Source organism: Macaca nemestrina, chromosome 5 (genome assembly GCF_043159975.1).
Source record: "Macaca nemestrina isolate mMacNem1 chromosome 5, mMacNem.hap1, whole genome shotgun sequence".
In the NCBI taxonomy this organism is placed as follows: domain Eukaryota; kingdom Metazoa; phylum Chordata; class Mammalia; order Primates; family Cercopithecidae; genus Macaca; species Macaca nemestrina.
In genome coordinates, this window is record NC_092129.1 from 157,207,658 (window position 1) to 157,235,156 (window position 27,499).

A 27,499-nucleotide genomic window follows, 5' to 3' on the forward strand; every position below is an offset into this window, starting at 1 on the left:
TTATTTTTCTCACTGAGCTAGGTTGTGAGGCAGGATTCTGGTCACTGATCTTCACTTCATTCAATGTGACAGTATCCTCATCTAGAGGTGCACCTGGCACATATCAGATGTCAAATTACTTGTGCAATAAGTGAGCAAATAGCCCTTTGACATAAGTACTCTTTTCATCCCTGATTTTGAATGAGGAAATTCAAGCACAGAGAGATTGAGTAAATTGCCCAATGATACACAGATAATGAACAGCAAAATCAGGATTTGAACCCAGATAATCTATTTCAGGTCATTTGTTCTACTTCCCATTGTTTTGTATGTATCTTTCTGGGTCAGCCTCTCTTGCAATCTGTCTCACTGTCTAGGAGAGGTGGCTCCCCGAGTCTCAGTATGAATCCCATCTCACACAGCCTCTGTCTCCATCTTTTTCTCTGCATCCCTGGTTGTGTGTCCTTCAGCCTCTCCTTCTATTTGGAGTAATTGCCACACGGTGGCAGTGTTGTAGGACTTTCTCCTTAGTTCAGCTAAAAACCGGGTTCTTGTCACATAATCAGGAAAGATTAGGCCTGCGGACGCATAGAAGGGTGAGAAAAATGGAATTCATTGCGCGAAAAAGGCAAAAGAAAAACTTTCAGCAGAGTGAGAGGGAGGCCTGTTAACCTGCTTCTGCCCCACCACACAGGAACGCAAGAGGCTGGGCTCCTCCCCTCTGCAAACCACGCTAACTTCGTGGCTCCACCCCCTTTTCCCAGTGCACAGAGTGCGCAGGTGGGTCGGAGGTTTTCCGGGGAGCCCTTTTTACTCGGTTGTCTCAACAGTTTGGGGGTTTACACGTGAACTTTAATGATTTCTGGCTGGGTTACATTGGGTGGGCAGTATTTGATGAATTACTTGGCCTCTCCATTGCTATACTTTCTCTTATGTAAAATGACAATGAAAACAAGATGCAAGATGAGCCTAGAGAATCTTGTTGTGTCAAAAAGTAGGGAAGTGCTCAAAGAATGGTGAGAATCTGTCAAACAGGGAGCCAGCTTGAAGGGACTCCCTCCAGCCAAATTTGAGAAAATTTGAGAATCAAACTGAATAATGATTTTAAATGATTGCTATTTACTGAATACTATAAGAATCCATTAGTCCACAATTAAAATGAATAAATGAGGGAGAAGGAAAAGACCTAACTTTCAATGAAAACACAACTAGTTAATGTAAAAGAAATAATGAAATTAGAATGTCACCACTCGATGACTATCATAATAATAATTTCTTCAGGAAGGAATCATCAATGGGTGCTAAAACTAATCGGTGGAAGTTTAGGTGAGCAGGATATCAACATTGCCTCGAAGTGTCTTCCCCAAAGATTTACTAATGACAAAGGGTAAAACAGTAACATTACATAGAACACCAAATAGGCACCAGTAGACACTAAGTGATGGCAGCTAACACTGCCTGGAATGAGACACACCAACAACATGTGAGCCTTGACATCATGCACTGTGAACTCATCATCAGTTCTGCCATATTCCTGCCAAAGGGGTCAACCTGAATCTAATTACAAGGAAAAATCAGAAAAATTCAAATTGAAGCACATTGTAGAAATGTCTCAAGCTTTTATGACATCAATGTCATAAAATACAAAGACAGACTCAGGAACTTCTACTGGATGAAGGAAACTACAGAGAGATGACAACCGCATATTAATGTAACATGTGATCTTGGATTATCTTTTACTCTAAATTGTATCATTGGGACAATTGTTGAATATAAACATGTTCTATCAAGTGAATAGTACCATTGTATTAATATCAATTTCCTGATTTTAATCATTGCACTGTAGTCACGTAAAATAATATTCTGCTTTTAAGAAATAAACCCTGGGGTATTTATGATTAAAACATCAACAAACATAGCAAATGTTATGTTAATAATTTCAAGAAAAAATATTTGGCCAAAAATATGAATTACTTAGTAAGATACCATTCATTGAATATATTAAATCCTGTAAAACAACACTATTTATTATTTTTAATATTTCCATAAGTAGTAAAACTAGAAAACTCTGAATTGGGGAGAAAAGTAGTAAAATTAGAAAACCGAACTGGGGAGAGAGTGAATATGACTGAGGAGAAAGAAAAGATAGTAGAGTTAGGGACTACTATACCTTTTTAAATTATTTCTTTTTTTTTTTTTTTTTTTGAGATGGAGTTTCACTCTTGTTGCCCAGGCTGGAATGCAATGGCACAATCTCGGCTCACTGCAACCTCCACTTCCCAGGTTCAAGTGATTCTCCTGCCTCAGCCTCCCGAATAGCTGGGATTACAGGCATGAGCCAACATGCCCTGCTAATTTTGTATTTTTAGCAGAGACAGGGTTTCTCCGTCTTGGTCAGGCTGGTCTCAAACTCCCGGCCTCAGGTGATCCACCAGCCTCGGCCTCCCAAAGTGCTGGGATTACAAGCATGAGCCACTGCGCCTGGCCTATTTCAATTTTTTAAAACAAGAAACAGGTGTGGTAGACTATAGAAATTTGGAAAGGCTGTTGGCTGTTCATGGGTTTCCAATATCATTTCAGGTGAATGGATAAACAAACTGTGGTATGTCCATACAGTGGAATATTATTCATCAATAAGAGGAAATGAGGCATGAAGCCACAGAAAACACGGGGAAACTTAAATGCATATTGCTAAGTGAAAGAAGGTAGTCTGAAAAGGCTGCATACTGTATGATTCCAACTGTATGACATTTTGGAAAATGCTAAACTATAAAGATAGTGGAAAGATCAGTGGTTGCCAGGAGGTAGGGTGGCAAGAAAAAGAGAAGGATGAACAGGTAGAACACAGAGGACTTTTAGGGTTATGAAACTATTCAGTATGATCCTGTAATGATCATTGTATATTTGTCAAGACCTTTATAATGTGCAACACAAAAAGTGAACACTAATATAACTATGGACTTTAGTTAATAAAAATGCATCAATATTGTCTCATCAACTGCTGCAAATGTATCACACTATAAGGATGTATATGAGAACTCTCTGTACTTTCTGATCAATATTTTTGTAAATGTAGAACTCTAAAAGTAGTCCAGAAAATTTTTAAAAAGAGATAAAATGGAAGGTATTATCTAGAAAGTAGCACAGATATTAAAACAATGGAAAACATTTTTAAAACACTTAGAACTTGCAGGATAGGAAGAGGCAATGTTTACAAATATAATGGCTGATAATTTCTCCGAACAAAGGGAAGATATGACTTCACAGACACAGAAAGCACAACATATTCCAAGCAGATCAAATAGAAAGCGATCTCACCAGACACACTGTAATTAATTAACAATACTAAAGACTAAAGGAAGACTTTTAAAGCAATGGGAAAGAAAAAACGAAGATTGCTGAAGAAATAACATTCAGATTGCCGTAGGTTTTTGAAACCACAAAGTGAAAGTCCAATCTGAGTAAAAGTGTATCTTCAAACTGTTGAGAGAAACATGTCAACTCAAAAGTTGATACAAAGTAAATGTCTTGGTTCATTTTCTGTTGCTATAACAGAATACCTTAGATTGGGTAATTTGTAAAGAAAATAAGTTTATTTGGCTCACAATTCTGGAGGCTGGGAAGCCCAAGGTCATGGGACTGGTTTCTGGCAAGGGTTTTTGTTCTGCATCACAACGTGGTGAAAAAGTAACAAGACAAGAGAATGTGGGTGAAAGAGGGAAGAAGAAGCAGGCTGATTGGTTTTATAACAACTCACTGTCATGAGAACTAACCCAGTTAGCCAGAACTGCATGAATCTCTTCATGAGGGCAGAGATAACCCAAATACCTTCCACCAGGTCCTATCTCCCAATCCTTCCACTTTAAGGAATTAAGGTTCCAACATGTGAACTTTTGGGGAATACACTCAAACCATTGTAGTAAATTTGTCTTTCAATAATGAGGATAAAATACAATTTAAGGGTGAGGGAAAGCAAAGCAACATTTCCACTAAAAATCTTTACTATAGAATCTTTAAGTTTGTACTTGAACAACAAAATCATAACCCTAGAAGGGATAAGCTGTGATAAAAAAATGAAAGAAAATAAATTGGGAAACAGATAAGCCTAAGCAAATATTGCCTGTATAAAATAATAATAATAATAATAATAATAATAATAATAATAATAATAATGTCTAGTTTTGGGGGTTGAAAAAAGCCAGAACTAAAATAACAGATAAGAATAGTTTAACAGATGAGAGTAATTAGATTTAAGCTCTTTAAAAATATTGTAGCTGGGAATGATGGCTACAATAGCAGGACTTTGGGAGGCTGAGGTAGGAGGATCGCTTAAGCCCAGGAGTTTGAGACCAGCCTGGGCAACACAGTGAGATCTTGTCTCTACCAATTTTTTTTAATTAGCTGGGTGGTCCAAAATTAGCCTAAAAAAATTAGGATCATTTGAGTCCAGGAGGTCAAGGTTGCAGTGAATCCTGATGGCACCACTGCACTCCAGCCTGGGTGACAGAGCAAGATCCTGTCTCAAAATGTGCGTGTAAACATATGTTAATGCTTGGAATATGTTATAAAGTAGATTAACTTTATACTTTATGAAGTTAACTATTAATAAAATTTTGATAGTAAGCACACAAAGAATAGATAAATATACAGATTAGTAGAAGAAAAATTTTTTCACATGAGTAGATCAATAAGGGGAAAAACTAGCAAAATAAAAAATCCAATTAAAAAGACAGTAAAGAAAAAAGATAATAAAAAAGAAATAAACTCAAATGTGGGAAAAATACAAACCAAAAGACATCAGAAAAAAGTCCAAGTATATCAGTGCTGGTATAATAACAAGTTGCAGGCTAAGCAGCTTTAACCAGGAGCCACTAAACCACTAGAAACAAACCTGTAATCTGACAAAATCAGATTAATGAGTCAAGTAATGGAAGGAAGATGTTTGAGAGGAATCTTGAAATGGTAGCTCTACAGAAGAGAAGAGAGAAGTACTTTTTATAAGGTTTGAGTTCTGCTCAAAGGTTCTGAAGAGAGACAAGGAGAAGCAGGTATTCTTCAACGTTGGTTCTGGTTTGGTTGATGTTTCTAGGACAGGATTAGAAAGTAGAGGAAGGATTAACTAAAGATTTAGTGCAGTAAAGAGTTGGGGGTGCTTTAGTAGTTTGGTATCCCCTGTAACAAATGGATATAGCAAGACAGGCCTGGGGCATCTTTGAAAGAAAGTAGAAACCATTCAAAGATGAGTCTGTTGGGGAGTTTTACAGTTATTCCATGATCTTGGTAGAAAAACAATGTTTCCTGTAAACCTTCAGCCTTCTTTAATCTCTGTGTGTTTTCCTAGTGAGAAAAATGACAATGCTGCTTTTTTCCTTTTACAATGTGAGCTGATTTTTATTCTTTCATTCCTGGACAGATTTTTACTCTTTTAAACATCAAAAATGTATATAATCCTTCCTAAATATTTAATTTTACTATTATTAATTTACAGATGAGAAAACACCAAGAAACTAAATAACTTTTCCAAAAGCTAGCAATTGATGGGCATAGACATCAAATTCAGGAAAAGTAACTCCAGAAGCCATAGATCAAATTGTTATTCTTGGTCATCTATGAATATTGTATTAGATGAAACTAGATAGTAACTACTGCTATTTTTCCTTTTCAAGAGACCTGTCCAGTACATAATGACCACTTTGAAAGGAAAATTATGAAGTGAGTTACCTTAGCTAATATTAAGCAAAAAGTATTTTGGAGAACCTATATTAATAAAAGACTAATTGCTGTTAAGACAAAAAGCATTATTATGACTAAAGAGGGTTTCTACATGTATTAGTCCAGGGTTCTTCAGAGAGACAGAACAAATAAGAGATAGATAGGTAGATAGATAGATGATAGATAGATAGACAGACGATAGGTAGATAGAAGGGGATTTAATAAGGGAATTGGCTTACATGATTATGCGGGTGGAGAAGTCCGATGGAAGGCTGTCTGCAAGCTGGAGACCATAGAATGCTGGTAGTATGGCTCAGTCCATGTCTGAAAGTGTCATAACCCAGAAAAACCAATGATATAACTTTCAATCTGTGACCAAAGCCCTGAGAATCTGGGGGCCTCTAATCCTGGAGTCCTAGGCTGAGAGAGTCTTGGCAGGAAAAGAAGAGTGTTTCAGTTCCAGGAGAAAGAGAAAACAATTTGCCTTTCCTCTGCCCTTTTGTTCTATCCAAGCAATAGCCAATTCAATGGTGTGCATCCACATTGAGGGCAGAACTTCCCCACTAGGTCCATCCACTCGCACACCAATCTCCTGTGGAAACACCTTCACAGACCAGAAATAATGCTTTACCAGTTCTCTAGATATTACTTAATCTAGTCAACATCTAAAATTAGCCATCATACTTCATAATGATAAAAGTTCCAACTTGTATAGTAAAACAATTCTCAATTTTATGCACATTTGAAAAGCCTCAGATATGTAAAGCAAGTGATAGAACTATAAGGGGAAATATAGACACCCAGCATCACAAAATTTTAATATATCTTTTCATTTAGTGATAGAAGATACTGATCTTTTCATTTTCTGATACCAGAAATAAAGATGATTAGAACAATATAACTAATAATTGAACATATATAGAATTTTAGGTTCCTCAAATTTAAAACATGTACATTATTAAGAAAGTTTACAAAACATCATAGACCATAAACTAAGTCTCAAAATGTGTTTTAAAAGCATAATTAAAACTACATTATAGGACTGGGTGGGGTGGCTCACGCCTGTAATCTCAGTATTTTGGGAGGCCAAGGCAGGTGGATCACCTGAGGTCAGGAGTTCAAGACAAGCCTGCCCAACATGGCAAAACCCTGTCTCAACAGAAAACACAAAAATTAGCCAGGCGTAGTGGTGCATGCCTGTAGTCCCAGCTACTCAGGAGGCTGAGACAGGAGAATCCCTTGAACTCAGGAGGCGGAGGTTGCAGTGAGCCAAAATCACACCACTGCACTTCAGCCTGGGCGACAGAGCAAGACTCCATCTCAAAAGCAAAAGCAAAAGCAAAAGCAAAAACAAAAACAAAAACAAAAACAAAAACCAACAAAACCCTTTACATTAAAATACCATTAAATAAGAAATAAATATTAAAATAATTTAAAAATTAGCATTTCTCTGCTTTATTTTCATTTTATCACATATGCATGCATTTCAAAACAGTGTTTATTTTAGTTTTGCTTGACACTCTATTAAAGTAGTATCATAGCTTATATAACTCTGCCATTTGATCCACCCATTTGTAGTTGCAGATGCAATTAATTGTTTAAGTGCCATAAATACTACGTCTTTATTCATTCTCTTATCAACTTAAATTTCAGTTAATTATAGTTTTTTGTTCTTGTTGTTCTTTTTGCTCTAAAAGCAATTCAACTAACTTCCTTGTCTCCTGCACAAATATGCAAGAGGAATATTTCCAACTAGTGTGGGCATCAGAATTATCTGGAGGGTCTGTTAAACACAGATTGCTAGGAGCCACCTGAAGAGTCTTGAAATACAGTAGGTCTGGGGTGGGCCATAGAATTTTCATTTCTAACATGTGATGTTAGTGACTCCGGACTCAAGACCACATTTTGAAAGCTAATATTCTAAAGTATATAGTATAGTCATGTGTCATATAACAACATTTTGGTCAATGATAGACTGTACACACGAGGGTGGTCCCATAAAATTATATCATATTTTTACTGTATCTTTTCTATATTTAGATACGTTTAGATACACAAATACTTACCATTGTGTTTCAGTTGCCTACTGTATTCAGTGCACTAACGTATTTGTAGCCTAGGAACAACAGGCTATGCCAGACAGCCTAGGTATGTAGTAGGCTATACTATCTAGGTTTGTGTGAGTATACTCTGTGATGTTCTCACCAAACGGCGAAATTGCCTAATGACACGTTTCTCAGAACATATGTCCTTCATTGAGTGACACATGAGTGTAAAAGTAAAGTATATATGTAGTAATTTGTTGCTTAGTCATAAGATATGAGTTGTTCAAACATACTAGTTAATAATAAGTCAAATTATTTCCCCTGATGTTCCAGTTAATACTATCAGCCACAAGTCCCCATTGTTCTATATGCCCACCAACACTTGGTATTCTGTCTGTTTAAATTTGATTAAAAGTATTATTTTTATTTTGGTTTTAATTCACATTGCCATAAAATTATTGAGATTGAGTGTATCCGTGTCTTTTTATATTCCATTCATTTCTTTATCCTTCTACGAAATGGCCATTTTTTTAATGCTTTTTAAGTTTTATTCTTTTCTGGTCTATTTTAAGCCAGTTTTAATATATATTCTGAATACTAATTCAGAATACTTTGTTGTAAATATATTTTGTCAGTTAGTGGCTTGTTGTTTTACTAATTCAGGAAGACTTTCATGAGCATAAGTCATGAGATCTAGGTTGGCATCTTATGTATGCATCCTTGAGGAAGTAATTTAGCTCACCTGGCCTCAGCATCTTATTTCCATGGTTGTCATGAAGTTCAAATAATTTACATGAAATCCTGTAGATATATAACACATTATTAAATATTTGTGTTCATCTTCTCACATGCACTTAGCAGAAAATTTTGAAAATCTATTGTGCATCTAATGGAATTACTTATGCCTAGATTTTTTAATATCCTGATTCAAAAGCTCTGTAAATAGCAGATAATGTGTGGTTGTGATACACACACACACACACACACACTTGAGGTTAGAGGGAGCTCAGATATCACATTGAGGGCTTGTAAGAATTGAATAAAAATCTAAGTGAGGGAAATGTGTCTCCCAGGCTGCAATAGCAGAGGAAACTGCAATGATCATGCTGCATGATTCAGGATTGTGAAAGAAACCGTCCCCCCGCCCGACCCCAGCCTCTGCTACCAGGTCAATTCCATTCCTTAGGAGTCCTCCTCTCTTCCCTGTTTGTTTGTTTGTTATTGTTGTTTTTTTAAACTACCACTTACCTTACTCAGCTGACATAAGCACAGGTGCTCTTGTGTTTAGAAAAATATTTACCTGAACTTTAGGTCTCAGCTGGAATTCATTTTAGTGCATTCCTTCGCATCAAGAACTGTAATGGTCACTCAAAAGGGAAGGGTATGCATGAAGATCAGAGAAAGATTATTTAAGCTAAGCCGTATTGCTAGATGGTGGATATCAAAATCAGCTGTCTTCCTCTCTTTGCATCTCTTTATTGCCTAATGGAACTATTTCTGGAAAAGCTATTAGGGACCCTGATAGCCAGGCCTGTGCATATCCTACTCAGCTAGTCTGCACCTTGACTCCCGGGCATGAGCTTCCAGAGCCAGTGACAGTACATTTTATTTGACAGTGAACTTTTAAATGAAATATGCATACAAAGAAGTGCAGAAATCATTAAAGAATATCTCAGTGAATTGTGTAAACTAATTTATATGCATAAAACTAGCACCTGGATCAAGAAGCAGACAGTACCAGCAACCAGAGGCCCCACTTTGGCCATGTTCTAGACACTAAACCCCAAGAGAAGGCTCTGATTTTGGCAATCAGTGATCTTTCATTATCAACGTAGAATACACTTGTAAAATGTTTGGAAAGTGACCACTCCAGATTCTCAGGTCTTTTTTTTTTTTTTTTTTTTTTTTTTTTTCCAAATTGGTTCCTGAGCTTTGGTGATGAATGGAGGAGATGGGATGAGAATACAGTAAAAATGAAGAAACCCAGACACCTTAGTAAACTGTTCCTCATTACAGTGCCTTCTACTCGTTACTGCACATTTACTATAATTAGGATCAAGATGCTTCCGGGCCCAGCAAATTATGGAGCCACAGGGAGAGGGCAGAGTTGTACCCAGGGATTGACACTGTGCAGAAGGACCCCTTTTCCCCTGGCAAAGTCAGAAATTATGACGTTGACATTGTGACACCAGCGGGAGTTGCCCGTGAGCATTGGGTCTTGGAGAAATATAAACAGGCCGTGGCTGTTGCTGCTCTGTCAGAACCGCCACTCAGAGCCGTGCTACACAGACTCCCTAGGTGAGTGTACCTAACAACTGTGGATTGGGGCTGCCTTTGGCTTTGCAAGGGGGCCGCCCAGGGCAGAGCTGGTCAGGGGTAGGCAATGAGAGAGAAGAGTCTGAGGTCCTCTGTCATTTGTAGAAGAGGAAGGTGCCAGGGCCCAGGGAGAAGGTGGCTGATCATTTCCCAACTCACATCCAGAAACATCTGCTTCTTTTTGGTCCACAAGGGAGCCAGAGCCATTGTACAGCAGTGTTTGATGCACTGTGCCTGGAGCTGCCCCTTCTTTTTTTTTTTTTTTTTTTTTTTTTTGAGCGGAGTCTCACTCTGTCACCCAGGCTGGAGTGCTGTGGCCGGATCTCAGCTCACTGCAAGCTCCGCCTCCCGGGTTCCCGCCATTCTCTTGCCTCAGCCTCCCGAGTAGCCGGGACTACAGGCGCCCGCCACCTCGCCCGGCTAGTTTTTTTTTTTTTTTTTTTGTATTTTTTAGTAGAGACGGGGTTTCACCGTGTTAGCCAGGATGGTCTCGATCTCCTGACCTCGTGATCCGCCCGTCTCGGCCTCCCAAAGTGCTGGGATTACAGGCTTGAGCCACCGCGCCCGGCGAGCTGCCCCTTCTTATACAAGGAAGAGGGGTATAGGTGACATCAGACATCAATGACATGTCAGACTAGATGTGTGGGAGCACTTATCCTCTGCAGTCTTCCCTCAGCATTTGTGCACTTTCTCTCCTAGCAGTTGAAATTTTTAGTTAAGCTATGCGTATTATTTCTAGTGTCCCTTTGGCCTTTTCTTTACGTGGCACTTTTGTCTTCTTTAATAAGGTTTAGTATTCTGAGGATGTTTAAATTTATTCTGCATTTTTCTTCAAATTAACACCCTAGCTCCAAAACATAATATGGTGTACTTTTTTAGAGAATTGTTGAGATGTGGGGAATAGGACAGATGTAAAGAACACATCATAATAATACTAATAGTTACCTTATGGAAAATTATTCTTTAGTACTTAGTTACCAAGCACATATATGAGCACTTCCTACATCAGCTCATTCAGTCCTCACTAGAGACTAGTACAGTACAAAGCACTGCCCTTATTTTACACATGAGAATATTGGGTCTTACAGAGGTCAAGTAATATGCAGATACAAATTAAGAAAGCCAAGATTTGAACTTCAGAGTTACTGAAAACAAAACTAATTCTTGTGAATCTGTGCAGTTGTATCTCCTAGACCCAAGACACTGGATAAACATCTAGGAGATTCAGAGACAGTGAGCATATCAGTCAGGGTGGGAAGCAGGAATTAGATAAGTTGACCTGGGAGGGAGTGATCAGAGGAGTAGCAAAGAGGATGATCACAAAGATTGAGGGGATGAGATGCTGAGCATGGTTGCTCATGCCTGTAATTCTAGCACCTTGAGAGGCTGAGGCAGGAGGATCGCTTGAGCTCAGGAATTTGAGACCAGCTTGGATAACATAGAGAGACCTCATTTCTACAAAAAATTAAAAAGTAAAAACTAACTGGGCGTAATGGCACGTGCCTGTACTCTCTGCTGTGGTGGGAAAGTGGCTGAGGGCTGAGGTGGGAGGACTGCTTAAACCCAGCAGGTCTAAGTGCACCAGGCTGCACTCTAGCCCGGGCAACAGAGCAGAACACTATCTCAAAACAAACAAAACAAACAAACAAACAAAAAAGATCGAGGGGATGGAACAAAGTATTTGGAGGGAAAATAAGTCAATAAAATGAATTGAAATATTCCTTACGAACATATTCCAGGTCTTGACCAAACTATTTAACAACTTTGTGAGTTTTTATTTGTTAATCAGTGTTGTTTTTGTTGTTGTAGTGAGTCGCCAATTATTATTTATTTATTTACATTTATTTATTTATTCATTTATTTATTTATTTTTGAAATGGAGTCTTGCTCTGTCACCTAGGCTGGAGTGCAGTGGCACAATCTCAGCTCACTGCAACCTCCACCTACCAAGTTCAAGCAATTCTCCCGCCTCAACTTCCCTAGTAGCTGGGATTACGGGTGACTGTCACCATGCCTGGCTAATTTTTGTATTTATAGTAGAGACAGGGTTTTACCATGTTGGCCAGGCTAGTCTTGATCTCCTGACCTCGTGATCAGCCCGCCTCAGCCTCCCAAAGTGTTGAGATTACAAGCATGAGCCACCTATTATTAAATTGTGTATCAAGCACTATATAAGAGGAAGATGTTCTGGAAAATGCAATGCATAAATATAGTCCACAATATGGATCATATTATAACCATTTTAAAGATGAAGAAATAGAGTCCCAGGGAAGAAAGCACATGCTCCCCAAATCATGGAACTAGTAACTTCCCAAATCAGGGATGTATACCTATGCTTGTCTAATGGCCATGTTCGTAATGCTTCTTTTATCATCAACCCAAAAGACATGTTGTTTTCAGGCTTATAAAGGAAAACAGGCCTTGAAAATGTGGATACATTGGAAATAGCAAATCCCATGGTTGTAATTATAAGGGAAACTTTGTTTTTGTTTCCTGTCCTTTATACCTGATGTCAACTCAGGCAGATCCTTGATTTTTCTTTTCAGATTTAGGCAATAAAATTACCTAACGACAGTTTAAATCACAAAAGCACTTCCAATCAGGAGTACAATCTTCTTCCCTCTGAGCAGAGTGTGAAACTTTAAGCTGAGTTAGGGGTGTGGCCTGCTTTTTCTCTTTGCGTCTCCTGCCTCACAGTAGATAGGAAAACAAAGGGACTATTTATTTGACTCATATTTATCTATTTAATTATTATTTATGTGTTCTCATAGGAGAACAAAGGGACTATTTATCTGACTTAAAACCAATTCTCTCCGAGACACTTTTGTAAATTCTTTGGAGGCATTTCTGCTGGGCACTTCTAGCTGCAACTCACCCAGGGCAAGCAATGCTTCTCCTTCAGGAAACCTACTCCTGAAAACCCCAATGATTCTGCTGCTTGTGATATACACACAGGCTGTTCCCTGTGCATGCACGTTGGACCACTTTCATGGCTGATATCCCTACTGCACTGTCAAACCTAGTCCTTGAAAGGTCTGCAGCATTGATCACCCATCACCTTTAGCACCTTTACATCCCAGTTACATCATTCTCCTCTGCTATGGGAGACCTTTGTCATTTTAATTAGCCCAAGTCAGACACCAGCTGTCCCCCCACACCCAACACCCCGCGTGTGTAACGACCACAAGGCAGACACTTCATGTTTCCTAAGTGGTTGAGGAAAGGTCCTCTTCTAGATGTGGTATCACCCTTCACTCCTCTCACTTGACAGGGTTCACAATATAGCTCTCTTCTGATTTCTTCCCATAATCTTCTCTAAACTGCACTTTCTTACCCACTGAAAAGCCTCCGACTAGGATGTAGGCTCCCAGGATCCAAAAACTGTAAAACCAGATCTGCCCAAGAGGCATTCAGAGATGATTAACAAATGCCTGTGTGCCCTAATGACTCAGCCAAAACTTCAATTTTGAGATTTTTTTTAATGTGTATTTCTTTTTCTTTTCTTCTTTTTTAAAATAGATAAAATTATATGTAATGATATTTTGAAATATATGCATTGTGGAATGACTAAATCTAGCTAATTAACATATACATTACCTCACATAGTTATTTCCATTTTGAGATTTCACTACATGAAGCAATCACATAAGGCTGTGAGATACCTAAGCCAACAATACTAGGGTTGACTAAGTGTTAAGTAGAGACTGGTCAAAAGTGTCAGCAAATAGAGCAGATAAAAAAATAAATCTAGCTAATGTTAAGGGTGGCATTACAAGAAAGATGACATGAATGACATTTAAAAGATGATTTTTTTAAGTTATCTTGATTTTTAAAAAAATATATTTATATATTCATACATATATAACACATATATGAAAGCTGGATTCCAAGCAGAGGCATTGACATGCACAGGAATATGAACAAGAAAAATGCATTTTAAAACTATAAACCATTCATTGTGTCTGGAGCATGGAGTGCTAATACATTCATTAGAATCATTTAAAGTATATATGTTAGTTCTGTGGTGTGAACAACAAATTACAAGAAATTAGAGATTTGTTCAAGAGAGCCCAACATATGGGCTGCCACCCACAATTCATGTACTACCCAGTGGGGCCAACGTGACCTACTTTCTGTTTCCCTTCCCTGTACCTCGCCTTGGTAACCCTATGCCTTTGCTTATGAAGTTTCATTTGTTCCTTCTGCTCACCCATTTCTACCTTTCACAGCCCATAACTGTGGATATTCATAAACCCTTTCCTTTTGGGTCTACCATAATGCCACATTATATAAAAGCCCTTTCTCATGTGTCTCCTCTAAATGACCACACTCTCCTGACATCATGTGTTCCCACGGCACTCACTGCAGACATCTGTCTTGGCTCTTCCACATGCTATCTTTCTCTATCAGTGAGTAGCCCTTGATGGCGAAACCACGTGGTACTTTTCTATTTAATTTCCAGTATCTTATTCAGGGCCTATTATATGGTGAAATATCCAGGTACATTTGTTGGATAAATGTTTTCTTTAATCTATCATATTTTTCTTGCAGGTTCATAAGTCCTTCATTCAGAACACTGTCTGAGTTTAACCCATTTTGAAGGCCTCAAATCTGATAGAAAAGTGCTTGCTAGAGATTCACATACACTTGGTTATAAATAAAGGCTTTAGAAGTTAAGGTGGGCTTAATGTATATCATTATAAAGTGTTTAAATCTTTCCGCAATTCTTCTTAATATTGAAGCCACACCCCTTAATTATAGACTTGGACTGGGCATAGTGGCTCATGCCTGTAATCCCAGCATTTCGGGAGGTCGAGGTGGGAGGATCACTTGAACCCAGGAGTTTGAGGCCAATATGGGCAACAAGGCAAGACCCCATCTCTACGAAAAATACAAAAATTAGCTGGACATAGTGGTGTGCGGCTGTAGTTCCAGCCACTCGGGAGGCTGGGACTTGAGTCTGGGAGGTGGAGGTTTCAGTGAACCAAGATCACACCTCTGCACTCCAGCCTGGGTGATAGAGTGAGGTTCTGTCTCCAAAACAAAAACAAAAACAAAAACCACACACACACACACACACACACACACACACACACACACGTATATAGAGAGAGAGACTTGAAAAACAATGTAATTAATGAAACCCATATCTGCAGAGATTTAAACATCACTAGCCCTCCCGGCCAGCTATCTCACTTGACTTTGGGGTCATGCTATCTCTCATGTAGAAAAGCTCTGCCAAACAACTCCAAGAGGTATACCCTATGTTCTCCAGGTTACCTTTAATTGATCCTTAAATATTGGCTATAAAAGCCTTGCAAAAGATTTCTTAGAAATATGTGTGACCTGCCGGGCGCGGTGGTTCATGCCTGTAATCCCAGCACTTTGGGAGGCCAAAGCAGGCAGATCATGAGGTCAGGAGATCGAGACCATCCTGGCCAACATGGTGAAACTCCATCTCTACTAAAAATACAAACATTAGCTGAGTGTGGCGGCACGTGTCTGTAATCCCAGCTACTCAGGAGACTGAGGCATGAGAATCTCTTGAACCTAGGAGTTGGAGGTTGCAGTGAGCTGAGATAGCGTCACTGCACTCTGGCCTGGGAACAGAGCGAGACTCCGTCTCAAAAAAAAAAAAAAGAAATTTGTGTGACCTGTCACCCACTCCCAGTGACCAGAGCGAGTATAAAAGTATCACTTGCCCAGTCCATTTGTCATCCTATTCTAGATAGCAAAGACAAAATTCTCATTCCAAAAACTGCTATGGGTATCTCAGAATGGTATGTTTGGAAAATAACTAATTAATCAGAAGCATTTCAATGCAGGGAGAGTAAACGTAAATATGTCAGAGTTTATTGTGGCTCTTGAAAGATGGTACATGTGACTTACTGGAGCTGGTAACAAGAATGGCAGCCTTAAAGTTTAAACCTATATATACATCTGGGAAGACATTGAAGTCCCTAATGAATGTCATCAGACATGGATTGACTTGAGTTCTCCATGTCATCTAGTCTCTAGATTCATAGAGAAGATTCTGCTCAAACAGCTGCTCCCCAGTTGGCTCCTAACCTCATCTCTGTGATTAACATGCACTTTAACAACCATAACTACATGCTTATTTGATTTTTATTTATGAACTGTTTATTGAATATTATTTTGCAGGCATATAGCCAGGTGACTTAGATGAAAAGTGAGTCTCCACAGTTAGGTGGCAGAAGAAAAGTGAGAAATGCAGAGTGACAATTTGGCACTATGAGGTCAGTGAGTGTTTAACAGACAAAACAAGTCTAAATTGGTTTCTGATGGATGGATGGGAGGTAGCTATGAAATGGGTGGTGGCAGAGGTAAAATATTGTCATAGTGAGCTTGTGCATATATCTATGGATAAGTATAAAGATTAAACTTTTTGCAGGAATTCAATGTACCTCCGAAATTCAGTATGGGTTTGATAAGAAAGGAGGCTAAAAGTGTAAGCTTTATACAAATCAAAAGAAGACAAATGTTCTTGCATGGATATAAAGCTATCAAGGGATTATGAGACATAAATTCAAATAGGCAGATTTCTAATTTGAAATCTCAGTCCAGCAGAAAATGGATGGAAAAACCTGGAGGAAGAGTAATGAGTAAGAAAACTATTATGTCAATCAAAATATGAGATATTAGGGTAGCATTTCTGATTAAGAAAATGGTAAAATTAGACAAATGTTAAAAGATAGAATCAACAGGATGTTGATCTTGGCAGGGTTCCCTGGATACAGATTCTGAAAATGGAATTTGTGTTCACATAATTTATTGGGGGAGTTAGAGGAAGTGGAGGATAAAGCAAGTTTGGGCAGATGAGCAACGTTAGGCCCACAATACAGTCTCAGCTAATAAAATATGTCAGCCACCTCCAGTCTATGAGATTATGGAGCAAAATAAAAGAGGGACCCACAGGTTGAAGTTGTGGGGAAGCTTGACCTTCCATGTCAGTCAGTAATTGGCCTAGGTGTTCTGAGTAAGGAGAGAGAGAGTGCTCGTTCTCTTGGTAGAGATTGCTCTCTTTCAGTCAAGGGAAATTCTCTAGAGAAAGTGCCAGCTGTGAACCGTTTCCAACCAATATTCACAGGAATTGGGAGATGGATGCATGGGCTATATCCAGGAGATCTGGAAGGGGAATTCACAATGTTCAGGATAATATAGAGCTAGTTGAATATTGGAAGTGAGGGGAGATAATATTCAGGATTACAGAGTAGGAATTTACTATTCTTTAGGAAATACATGAAGTATAGTAGGATTGTGGGGAGGAATGTTGCCACATATATGTGAACATATACAGAAGGCAATTGCTATGGTTTCAATATTTGTCGCTTCCAAAACTCATTTTAAAATGTTATCCTGGCTGGGTGCGGTGGCTCACGCCTGTAATCCCAGCACTCTGGGAGGCCGAGGCAGGTGGATCACAAGGTCAGGAGTTCAAGACCAGCCTGACCAACATGATGAAAGCTTGCATCTACTAATAATACAGAAATTAGCTGGGAATGGTACGTGCCTGTAATCCCAGCTACTCGGGAAGCTGAGGAAGGAGAATTGCTTGAACCCGGGAGGTGGGGGTTGTAGTTAGCCAAGATCGCGCCTCTGCACTCCAGCCTGGGTAACAGAACAAGACTCCATCTCGGGAAAAAAAAAAAAAATTAAAAAAATAAAATGTTATCTTCAATGTGGAAGTATTAATAGGTGGGGTCCTTAAGAAGTGATTGGATCATGAGGGCTCTGTGTTGGTGAATGGATTAATCCATTCATAGACTAATGAGTGAATGGATTATGTGTTAGCATGGGATTAGGCCTGCTGGCTTTATAAGAAGAGGAAGAGAAACCCAAGCTAGCATGCTTAGTCCCTTGGTCATGTAATGCCATGCACTACCTTAGGACTCTGCAGAAAGTTTCCACCAGCAAAAAGGTGTCCATCAGATGTGCCCACTTGACCTTGGATTTCTCAGTGTCCATAATTATGATAAATAAATTGCTTTTCTTATAAGTTACCCAGTTTCTGGCATTCTGTTATAAGAAACAGAAAACAGACTAAAATAGTGACGTTGGTGGAATCAGGTAGATGGTGTATAATGCAGGAGAATGAGTTGTTATAAAGCCAGGATACCACTTGGATTTTGATTCTTCACATGTGCCTACTTCCCCCAACCATGTTATGAAATAGCATGAAAGCCTTTACCAGAAGCCAAGCCCATGCCCTTGAACTCCCCAGCCTGAAGAACTACAAGCTAAACAAACCTCTTTTCTTGATAAACTATCCAGTCTCAGGTGTTCTGGTATAGCAATTCAGAACAAACTAGTTATCCTTACTTTATTTGTTTTTCTTATAAGGTTCCTCTTGGTTTTGTCCATGAAGTCAGAGAATGATCTGGAATAACTCCATCCAGGGGATAATCTTCATTTCTTTTACTGGATCTGGCATTGGAGGGAATTTCTTTTTGTTTGTGGAGCATATGTACATGTTTGTCATGAGTTCCAAGAAAAAACCCATAGACCTTCTTCTCATCCACCTGGATTTTCCTAATGCAATGACACTTTGTGCCAGAGGAATCTCAGATGTAATGTCAGCTTTTCATTTCAGTAACTTCTTAGATAATGCTGGTTGTAAAACTACAATTTATTTAGGGAGGGTCGCTCGGGGCCTCTGCATCTGCACCACCTGTCTCCTCAGCATGGTCCAGGCCATCACCATCAGTCCCAGGACCACCTTGTGGAGAAAGCTCAAACTACGGACTGCACGGCAAGTTCTTCCTTATCTCTTCCTCTTTTGGATCTTTAATTTTCTGATTAGCTCCAACTTGCTCTACTACATTAGAACAGTTAATAGCATGAACAGGTCTGAAATTAGACCACATATTAGTTATTGCTATATACTACCATCTAAGCAAATAGTTAGGTGGGTTTTTCTCACTCTCATGGCTCTTCGGGATATCATCTTTCAGAGTCTCATGGGCTGGAACAGTGGGTACATGGCTTATCATCTGAATAAATATCACAAGCGTGTCTCCTACCTTCAGACCTCCAGGTTTGCAAATAATTCCAGTCCAGAGATCAGAGCTACTCAAAGTACTCTCATTCTCGTGACCTGTTTCCTTTTCTTTTATTGGGCAGATTTTATTTTCTCCTTCTACATAGGTTCCAGCTTGACAAATGATTTTATGATATTACGTATGAAAATATTTCTAACACTTCGTTAGGTAATGCCTATGCCAGTCCCTTCATGCTGATCAGCAGGGATTCCATTTGGTTAACTGCTGGCACACTCGCTAAGAAGTTGGGAAAATTACTTTCTACATTAACTCCTCCAGTAACTAAAGGTATATGTAAGAAACATGGCTGTGCTTTGGTCAAGGAATAGGCCAAGGCAGACATCTGGGCCAGAATGACTCAGCGAATTTGGAACACAGGTGCACAATTCCATGGATAATGTAAACAAAACTATGTAGCCATAAACACAACTATGTAGCCATAACATGGGAAGACCATCACTTGGCTCTGAGCCACTATTGTCTGTAAAATGTATAATTGCCCTGTTGACACTGTGCAGGTGCGCTCATGCCCAGAGAAAGAGAGAGTCAAAGCTGTCCCTCTTTGCAGATAGACAGTGGGGAGCCAGGACACAGCACAAATCTCTCTTGTGCCCAGAGAGAGAAAGAGTTAAGCTGATGACCCTGAAGGCAGGGGATAGCCGGCCATGCAACTGTGTGTGGAAGGGGGCTGCTGAGAGGAGCTGCAGAGCTGCAGCAGACAGCCAGACAAGGTAGACAGTGTGAGAGAGCTAGTGTGAGTAAGCTGTTGATGAGAGCTACTGCTGAATAAAACATTTCACCTGCCTGTGGCTCCCCAAGTGTTCTTTCTGTTCATCCACCCACTCCCTTCAGACCTCAACATGACAATTGGCATAGTCGTGAACCTGACAGTATATTATTTGGTGATTTTGTTGTTGTTGTTGTTTTGTTTTGTTTGCTAAGCAAAAAGTTTGTCCTGCATAAATTAGCAGTGTCTCATAAAAATAGTGTGCTAGGCTGGGTCCTCCCAGAACCAAACATCAAGACAAAATTAAGTGTTATTAGGGGAAATACCTGTCAGAGAAAATGTCAGCTGAGAGAATCATCAGATCACAGTGCAAGATTAGAAGGAAGAAGGTTGGATAGAAGCAACCTAGGCCACCTTGCAGTGTTAAATTCAGCTGTCGGAGGAGTCCTCGGTCTCCCAGAAATTTTGTCTGTCTTAGTATCCCTTAAGCATTCAGTTATTAGCTGAAAACAGTTCATGGGATACTGGGCCACAGCACAAACACAACAAAGCATTTGGGAATAGAACAGCTGGGAGACCTGGTCAAATAATTTTACAATATTTGTGGTCCACAAGCTATAGTCTTATGGCTGTTAAAAATGAGGTTACTTTTTTGTGTGTGTAAAAAGAAGTCTATTTCGAGGCAGTCAACCTGATTCAGGGGTTCTAAAAAAGTTGGGAAGACAAATTTCTTCCAGGCTTTCTTTTCACCATTGCTGTGATATGGCATTTGTCTTCATGCTTGTACAATTATTGATCCATCTCTTTTCTGAATAGAAAGGAAAAAGAGAAAGCAACAAGCATGAAGATGAAACATTTATGTGAGGAAAGCAAGATTTTGTGAGAAATTTCCACCAAATATTGTGCATATTTTTATTGGCAAAAATATATTATTTGGTCATTCCTGTTTGCTAGGGTGTCTGAGAAATGTGCTTCCAGGCCCACCAGCATTAAATTTTACAGGAACTGACAAGAGCTTGTCTCTTTGGGCTGAGGAAGAGACGTTTTCTTTTCCATTTGTGGCTAAAATGCTTCTATTTACTCTTCTTACTGGATACTAAAAACCATTTTCACTTTTCCAAAGACTCAGTATGAGCTCCACATCTCCACCTCCATCTTCTTTCTTCTTCAGTCACTCCTCTTCCTCTGCTGTTGAAAACAACAAGACTCAAACAGAAACCCCTTTTCCTCCTCAACACCTCTGACACTCAGTCCTCACTCATGAAGTTGTTTACAACCTAATTTTCATTATTTACTAGAAAATGTTACTTCAAAAGAATGCCTACAAGGTATCGCAAAACATAAAATGGATAAAAGTAATTTTAATTAGTATTTAGCAATCGATACATTCAGATTTATGTTCATGGAATTGTTTGGAGGAGGTATATTTCACCTATCTGTTCATAGGAATCTGGGGATTGTTTCAAGCTGTACATTATATCTCTTTATCTAGTCATGCCATATATATGTCATATATAGTTCTAAATGTTTTTCCATGGCTACTTTAATCAAAACAAATAAATTTTGGAATTCAAACAAAACAATATGAACATTTAAAAATAAAAATTTAGAATTTTAGAATTCAAATTTGAGTAATTTTAGAATTCAAATAAAACAATAAAATATTTTATAACTAAAACCACACTTTTTTAACTTCATGACTTTATACTACTAATAAATGCAAATAAAAATTTGCTGTTCAGATAGTCTCTAATTTACTGTTTTTAAAATCATGTACACATGTTTTTTCTTTTAGAATTCAAAACAATAAAGTTATTTTATAATTCAAAACCAAGTCTTTTTTAATTTCATGACGTTATGCTATAATTAGTACAATGATAAAAAGTTACAGCTTTAATAATCTACAAGTTATTCAAATTTTAAAAGTAAGTATCATGTTGTTTCTTTACTAGATTTATTTATGTATTTATATATCTATTTTTGAGACAGAGTCTCCCTCTGTCGCCCAGGCTGGAGTGCAGTGGTGCGATCTCAGCTCACTGCAACCTCCGCCTCCTGGGTTCAAGCAATTCTTCTGCCTCAGCCTCCTGAGTAGCTGGGATTACACGCCCACCACCACACCTGGCTAATTTTTTGTAATTTTAGTAGAGATAGGAGTTTCACTATGTTGGCCAGGCTGGTCTTGAACTCCTGACCTTAGGTGATCCACCTGTCTTGGCGTCTCAAAGTGCTGGGATTACAGGCGTGAGCCATTGTGTCCAGCCCTAGATTTATTAATTTAAAAACCACTTTAATTACAGTGAATCAACTAATGGAAACTTAAACACATTTTGATACCACTGGCCTAACCTATCATTAGTCTTTTTCATCTTAGAAAAGATAGACCACTGTAGACACTACTGATTACCTGAATGCTAGTAATTCAAGTGTGGAACCTGCATATGAATTAGCTGTTCTGGAAATAAACTGAGCTGTCCCTCAGGGAGGGCTGGAGAGTGCAAAAAGAAAAGAAAAAGAAAATCTCATGAGATAAACAGACAAACAGGCTTAACATATAAATAGGTTGAACAAGAAAGCTTGCCTTGTACAGTGAGTCTACTCGAAAACACTTAATAGCATGAATTACGTATGCTTTTAGTGAGTAATCACATTGACATTTGAGGGGGAAACATTTCTTTACTGGTCCAAACTAGACAAAGCTACTTGATTCAAGGTACTGTTTATTACCTAGGTAAAGGAGACTGCCTCTTACAGAAATTGCCAGCAACAAACAAATTGTCCCTGTTCTGATTTGCCTCTTATTTTGGTATTTCGCCCATTCTTAGCTCCACGCTGTTTTTAAAAACAGTTGTTCTAAGCTCTGATTCTCAACATAACCCAGCTTTGCAAGAGTAATAGTATTCAAAAAATGTGGAATATATATTTAATTTGTTATTATATCCATGAACAATCTCTGGAGGATGCAAAAGAGACTGTAAGTGTTGGCAGAAACTAAGAAAATAGAGTCATAGTACATAGAATTTCATAAATCTCATTTCGTATATTTCTGTAGTGTTTTATTTATTAAACATATGATTACATCATTTTTCAAAATCAATCTAGCATAGAAAATAAGACAAAGTAAGTGTTAGCATTTGACTCAAAAGGAAAAAATGTAAGGATCTGGAAATAATAGTAAGAATGACATATTAAAACTGAATCATATAACAAAGAAAAAAACCTTGAAAGTGGCCTGAGAGAAGCAAGAGATTACCTGTAAGAAAACAAAGGTTCTCAAATGACATTGGATTTTTCATCAGAAATCATGAAGCTGAGACAAAACTGCACTGATTACCTGACCTTATTAAATCCCTACTCTAGTGGTTCACAGTGACATTTCAGGTTTCCAGGAATTCATGTCAGTTCAGAGCCAGTGTCCATTAATATCTGAAAAGTCCAATTGAGTTTCCTTTCCTACTACATGGTATCCTAGTAAATGACTGCAGGTCCCTTTGTGGAAGGCTGGAAGGTAGATTAACAGTACACATTTTTGGCAGTGTAGCTGAGATGGGGACCTGGCTTCCCCTTCATTCAAGAGGTTACACATCTGTGAATTGATTTAAATCACAGGAATTGTGATAAATCTGGGAATTGTTTGATTATCTGTTCTAATGTTTCAAATCAGATTTCTGTTCACTAGATTAGGGATGTTCTCTTTCTACAGATCAAACAAAACTTCAGTAGACCTCTCATACACTTCAGGTCTACAGACACCATGATCAACTGGTGAGTGCCAAAGATCTCTCTGGGTCTTACTCATCATTATAGTAACCATATTCACCTTGTCTTTGGTGGTTAAGTGCCTCCTCTTGGCCCCTGTCACCTTAGGATCAAATAATCCCATTGTGTTTAGGGATTCCATCTAAGAGGGAAGATCCCCCACAGAGCTCTACTAGGGTGCTGGGGCTATCCTCATGAATTCGTCACAGCTATAGTCTCCTGGTTTGGATGAGCAGATTTTATACCATAAATTGTCTTTAGCATTTCAATCACTCATAGGCTTTAGATAAGTCCCTCTACAGTATACTAAGGAGGTTTTGACATTTTGGCTTCATTTATTGCAGGCCAATTTGGGTCCCTTTTTCAATCAACTAATGTAGCAATATTTACAGCCATTCCTAACCCCTCAAGCTAAATTGAATTCATAATCTCTGCTTAATGTTCCCATATCAATAAATCTGACCTGATCCAACTTTATATTCCTTTTACCTTGATCCTACACCTTTAAAATCCACTTACATCTAGCTGGAATCACAAACAATCTGGGAACTGTTTCTGAATTGTTTTCTGCAGTGTGCATGGTTTTGCTCTAAATCCTATCTTGCTCTAAAATCTATTTCAGAATGTTCATTTCTCCATAAAACATCCTGTATTGCCATAGTCATGTCAATCATAATTGGATTACCTATTTTAGAGCCTCTAGTGGAAAATTTGGATCTGGCCAAAACCAAAACATCATACGGAATCTAATCAAGCTTATACATCTAGTTGTGAATTTACGGAATATATGGGGGAAACGGCATGTTTAATGGCACCATGGGAATGGATAAAGATTCAGATATAAAAAATTATATTGCACAAATATTTTGATTTCTTAAGAAATTAAATGTCATGAGATTTTATAAAAAGGGGAGAATGGCTGGGCGCAGTGGCTCATGCTTGCAATCCCAGCATTTTGGGAGGCCAAGTCAGACAGATCACCTGAGGTCAGGAGTTCGAGACCAGCCTGGCCAACATGGTAAAATCCCATCTCTACTAAAAATACAAAAAAAAAAAAAAAAAAAAATTAGCCGGGTGTGGTGGCAGACGCCTGTAATTCCAGCAGGAGAATCGTTTGAACCTGAAATGTGGAGGTTGCGGTGAGCGGAGAACACACCATTGCACTTCAATCTGGACAACAAGAGTGAAACTCTGTCTCAAAAATAAATAAATAAATAAATAATTAAAAAATTAAAAACAAAGTTGGGGGAGAGTGATAATTTTATAGATAGCAAGAGACTTAAGAAGAGATACTTGAAAAGAATATAGCATTGGATTTTATTGGGGACTTATTCCAGATAAATCATAAGCAGTTAATAATAAGAAGTCAAGATAATCAGGGGAATTTGAACAAGGACTATTGAAGAATTGTTCAGTATTATATGTTATCAAAGAATTAGTATCATTGATGGGTGTGATATTTGCATAGTTGTTACTATGTTTTAGTATTTAAAAAATATCTTTGTTAGCAATATATCCTGAAGTATTTACTAGTGGAATGAAATTATATACTGAAGGTGTGGTGGGGAGAAAAGGAGGCTTGACATGTTAATGACTGACACTGAATAGTAGATCCCTGCTTATAGTAGGGCATTATGCTATTCGGTTTGAGTGTATGTTTCACATTTTTTTATAACACAAGTGAAAAGTCTCAAGAGCCATGTTCTGGGAGTGTGAGTCTTAAAGGGGCTCTACAGCTCACCCAAGCCTGCTAGGGCCTAGCAGGAGTGCTTGGAGCACATCTGAATCACCTGGAAACTGAGTGGTCAGAGAATCTTGAGGACTGAGATGACAGCCACTGGAAACCTCCACCCTCTGGCACATGGGTAACAACCACATCACAACCACGTTAGTTTTAGTAACAAGGAAATAGAGAGTTTGGGGACTGTGAGGATGTCAGCAACGTCCTCCGCAGCTGGGACCCATCTGCTCCAGGCTCCTCTGTACAATCAGGAACGTGAAACTGGTGAATCAGAGCTTTCTCGCGGCCACCTTCAATTTTTCCCCACCCTCCTATGGACAGAGCAATGGATTCGCCTTGTCCTTGGATAAGTCCTCCTTATAAAGACTCCAAGCCCCGTATCAGCCTAGGTGAGATCCCCTTCTCTATCATTTTTTTTTTTTAATTAGCTTGGTACAGTGGCACTCTCCTGTAATCAATCCCAGCTACTCAGGAGGCCAAAGCGGGAGGATTGCTTGAACCCAGAACCGGGAGGTCGAGGCTATAAGTGAGCTGAGACACTCCAGCCTGGGTGACAGAGACACTGTCTCAAGAAAAAAAAAAAAAAAAAGACTCCAAGGCCCCTAGGGTGCAGACAGGGTTGGGTAGAGCTGAGATGAGTCTGGATCAGGCAAGAGGCTCCGACTGGAGTTTGTCCCTTAAGTGCTGGTGGGGCATGGTGTCCATGTTTTTGAATTACTAACGGATAAAACAGGTGTGGGGGTAGGGATAACCCAAATGGTAGACGTGAGTGTGGTAAAGCCAAGGATCGATGCCCGCGTTTCTCAATCTCCCCTCTTTCTCGTGGTAGGTGGCAGTGTTCCTCAGAGCACTTAGGCAAGTGACGGCTTAAGGAGCAGGGGCCACACACGTCTTGTTGAGAGGAGAGTATTACATAGGCTTCTGGGCTTATCAAACAGAGGAAAGTAAGAAACTTGACAAATTCTCCAAGGAAAAATCTGCACATCTGGATTAGTCCATTCTCTCACTGCTATAAAGAAATACCTGAGACTGGGTAATTTATAAAGAAATGAGGTTTAATCGGCTCACGGTTTCGCAGGCTGTACAGGAATCACGGCAGCATTGGCTCCGCTTTTGGGGAGGCCTCAGGAAACATAAAACTGGCGGAAGGCGAAGGGAAGCAGGCACTTCTTATGTGGCCAGAGCATGAGGAAGAGAGTGGGGTGGTGCTGCACAGTTTTAAACAACCAGATCTTGGGATAAGTCACTCTCACCAGGACAGCACCGAAGGGGCTGGTGTTAAACCATGAGAAATCACCCCCATGATCCAATCACCTCCCACCAGGCCCTACCTTCGACATTGGGGATGACAATTTGGCATGAGATTTGGGTGGGGACACAAATCCAAACCCTATCAAGGCTATAATAGAAGACAGGGAGATGACAGTGGGTGATGATACCAGGTCCATGCTCAGAAAGGCCAACTGTGTTGGACATTTTCCTCTCTGGGTCACATAATGTGCTCTAGGGAATCTTAGCTTCCATTCTCTCCCTTCCTGCTCTCCAGAACTTAAAAAGGCCAATTTCTTCTTACATGGGGAGGGGATAGATAGAACTGGAAATTGTGTCAAGGGTGACTGAGCCCTGCTAGTATGAGAAGTATGAGAAAATACATGTCGCCACTGCTCCCTCAATGCCTCAGCAAACCCTCCTAACACTGGCGGTGACTTGTTTTAGATTTAAAGCCCCTCATTGGTGTCTGAGACTGAGAAGGGCAGCAACGTTTTGTTCATCATGACATCATGGGGGCCCAGTGTCCCACCTTCTAGAAGTAATTACTGAATAAATGTGAAAATGAATGAATGAGTTAAAGTATATGTCATACACAACACATAAGGAATATAAGACAAAGCTCTCTGGCAGTTGCTCTTTGGACAAGCATAAAAGATGTTAGTAGAGAGAAATGGCAAGGATAAGTCATCTAGGGTACAAAAATGAGGGAGTTTGGCTGTGAAGTGAGTCCTTGGTTAAAAAAAATGAGGGAGGAAGATGTAAAATGAATGGGAATTCGTAAAGGAACACTGCAATCAGTCGGAATCACCATTGGTAGGTATAAAAGCAAGCAGCCTTATTGCATTACAATGAAAATGCCACCCACGTATTATTTTTACTAAAAGTGATA

The 27,499-nt window shown here is 39.1% G+C and overlaps 2 long non-coding RNA genes across 6 annotated transcripts in view; one reads left to right on the forward strand and one right to left on the reverse strand.

Moving 5' to 3' along the window:
- Nucleotides 1–130: 130 nt before the first annotated feature.
- On the reverse strand, nucleotides 131–9,894 carry LOC105491671 (uncharacterized). 2 transcript variants are annotated; one of them, XR_011623145.1, is made up of 5 exons: nucleotides 9,728–9,894; nucleotides 9,037–9,091; nucleotides 8,479–8,537; nucleotides 5,931–6,015; nucleotides 131–557 (listed from the first exon to the last, which is right to left on the reverse strand). It is a non-coding gene; the product is annotated as an uncharacterized lncRNA (long non-coding RNA). The 2 variants fall into 2 exon arrangements; XR_011623144.1 differs by having other exon boundaries at nucleotides 5,931–6,295.
- A 51-nt stretch (nucleotides 9,895–9,945) lies between these two features.
- LOC105491672 (uncharacterized) overlaps nucleotides 9,946–27,499 on the forward strand; it is a 67,116-nt gene continuing 49,562 nt past the window's right edge. For 2 of the 4 annotated variants that reach the window (XR_011623931.1, XR_011623934.1), the window contains exons 1-2: nucleotides 9,946–10,034; nucleotides 16,215–16,309. This is a non-coding gene — a long non-coding RNA (uncharacterized lncRNA). Of the gene's footprint in view, nucleotides 10,035–16,214; nucleotides 16,310–18,413; nucleotides 21,542–27,499 lie in introns of those variants that run through there. The other 2 variants (XR_011623933.1, XR_011623935.1) reach the window with 2 other exon arrangements.